Here is a 2,761-nt window from a genome sequence, read left to right as displayed (position 1 = left end):
AAAAAAAAGAATCAGCTCATATTCATCCCTAACACATTCACAGCACTTCTCAGTATTTATGATATGGCAGTGCCTAGCATCAGTGAATTTTAAGTTTAGATTCTTACAGCACTGAGTTTCCAAATACACGTTTTAACTATGGTAATGATTCCTTACCAAGCTGCTTTAGGCACCAGTATATAGGCACACTGAAACAAACATTTATTCATAGATATCATCAACTTCAACCTCATCTTCAAAACAAGCCGTTATAATATGCATATTTATCTATCACATTAGCTTTCATTATGTATGCTTTTAAATTACAACAGTTATTGGAACCGATCTCATCATCAATACCATCATCTGTTTGAGTTGTCTTGTGTATGTGTTCCTTCATGTGTGTATCAAAACTCACACTCATCAATGAGTTGTGGATGGCAAATGAGGATTTATGCTTGCATCTATTTCCATGCTTTTGTCCAAGCATTGAACAAAAACACAATCAGAGTGTATTGTATTTTTAAAAAAGCATCTGAGGATACAATACATAACATTGACATATTACCCATAAGTATTAAGCTATCAGCAAGGCCATCAATAAACTCTGACCATTTTAGAAAGAAGAGAAAAGGTCTAAATATTATTTGTTATTACATGTGGTAGGTCTGGGGGTACCAAACAGACTCTCATACATCAAAAAATGAGAATATAGAAAAAGCAATCTGGTTTAAAGCTTCTGATATATGGGTAATCTGTATACTATAGATATGGTACAATGAAGACATTTTCTGCCTAAAATTTTATAAATTTGAACCATTGCATATACCTTATATTTCAAAATCTTATGAAATTACAATTTTTCATCATCCCTCTAAATGCCTTTTTCCATTCTTCAGTCAACTCAAATGCTCCACAGAACAAAAGGGTTTTTTTTTGTTTATTGTTTTTTATTTTTTCTTATTTCAAGTAGTTTTCTTTTTATAGATCACTCATGGTGGTTCTAGGAATGTATCTTAGTACAAGAGTGCTTGCCTACCATGATTGAGGCTCATGGTTTCTTTCTTAGCACTGTAAAACAAAGAGTGTGGTTCCTGTCCATTTCAGTGGATATCAATTTCATCATATACAGCGATCCAAACACTGAACAACTCAGAAGATGAAGAGGTTGACTCATCATTCATGACAAGTTTTATGATTGTCTACATCAACAAGCATGTGTAAGATCTACATTGAAATAATTGCAAATGACACAGTGTTTCTTAAACTGTGTAAAAGGAATTTTAATCCAGCAGCATGGCTGTCCTGGAAAGGGATCACATCCAAAGACCCACATCTGCATGATCCCACTGGAATACAGACATGCCCTTAGTACACACCTTTAATCTCTCTGGCTGGAAGTTAGTACACACTCTCTCAAAAACAGACAGGAAAGAAAAGCTACTTAAGAGCAGCACACACACACACACACATTCAGAGAGAGAGAGAGACAGAGTGAGAAGGTACAGGAGAGACAGAGAAAACAAGGAGTCTGTGTAGACAATACAGTAGAGTTTTGAAGTACAGTACAGTTCCGGGGCAGTCAGTCAAGTGCAGTTCAGTTTGTGGGGTTCAGATGCAGTTTTGGTTTTGTTTTTGTTTTTTCCAAGCAGAGCAGTTCAGTGAGAAGTGAAGAGATGTCAGAGTGAATCAGTCATCTTGGAGAGGAGTTTTGATCCAGAAGTGCTGTGTTGAACCAGCTAGAGTTCAGAAAGAACTAAAAAGGGAGAGCTTATTTATCAATAATTCCTGGAAGCTGAAAACATTCTAGACCTAGGTTACCAGACAGATGTTGGAAGCTAAAACCTTCAAGGTCCTGGCTTGCAGAAGATTGGATTGTATGGAAGCTATAAGCATACCTTGCAGGGCTAAGAGTTCTGTTTATAGTTAAAACATTTTGCTTAGTGCTAAAATCTAGCTCAGAGATAAGTCCCTTTGTCCTGTGTCAAGTCCCTGATAGTCCACTATCTGAAATCAAGAGCAAGTTCCTGGTCTGATGCTGACTGCTTGTAATCCTCATTCACTGATACATATCTTGGCCTTTCTGATTACTTTGTAACTCCCATTTGCTTGATGCATATCCTTGGCTTTGTTCTTCCCTTTTCATTGTATCCTTTTTTAACAATAAATAACAACCAACTCTCCCAACCCCTGGAGACAACCTGCCAGGAAAGTCTTGAGTGCACTCAGATACAGTTTGCATTGGTGAATTTGTTTATCTCTCACCCCCACCTTGACCCCTGGGAATCCCAGGATTAACAGTTTCACTATGTAGCTCTGGCTGGAACTCTTTTTCAAGGCATATCAGCTCACGGAAAATACAGTGTACACTGCTGTGCTGGACAAGTCCATTCCTTTTCATCTTTATGTTTATATACAACACATAACAAATTACCTTTTTTCTTCTGATAATGGACATTTTTGTGTATTTGTGTCTTTTTTTCTTTTACAAACACAGTGATAATGTGAGAATTATTATGAAAATTATTTCTAGCCTTTATAATTATAGAAATAGCGTCTGATGGAGGAAAATCTTGAGTCCAAAGTCAGCCTAGGCTAGATACAGATTTAATTTCAAGGACATAAACTTAGTAAACACACACACACACACACACACACACACACACAAAATGACACCATCCTTCAACGAACCCAGTATTTTCATCTTTCCTTTTTCTTTGAACTCATGACATCGCCTCTTAATACGTGGCTTTTCTAGACTCTCCACAGACCTGCCTGTACT

The 2,761-nt window shown here is 36.9% G+C and overlaps 1 non-coding gene across 1 annotated transcript; it reads right to left on the bottom strand.

Moving 5' to 3' along the window:
• Nucleotides 1–366: 366 nt before the first annotated feature.
• On the bottom strand, nucleotides 367–494 carry LOC132656151 (small nucleolar RNA SNORA40). The gene has a single exon (XR_009594078.1). It is a non-coding gene; the product is annotated as a small nucleolar RNA SNORA40 (small nucleolar RNA).
• Nucleotides 495–2,761: the final 2,267 nt, after the last annotated feature.

The sequence above is a fragment of the Meriones unguiculatus genome, chromosome 8 (genome assembly GCF_030254825.1).
Source record: "Meriones unguiculatus strain TT.TT164.6M chromosome 8, Bangor_MerUng_6.1, whole genome shotgun sequence".
NCBI classification, from domain to species: domain Eukaryota; kingdom Metazoa; phylum Chordata; class Mammalia; order Rodentia; family Muridae; genus Meriones; species Meriones unguiculatus.
The sequence above is the reverse complement of the archived record's forward strand: the minus strand, read 5'-3'. Positions and strand labels throughout refer to the sequence as shown.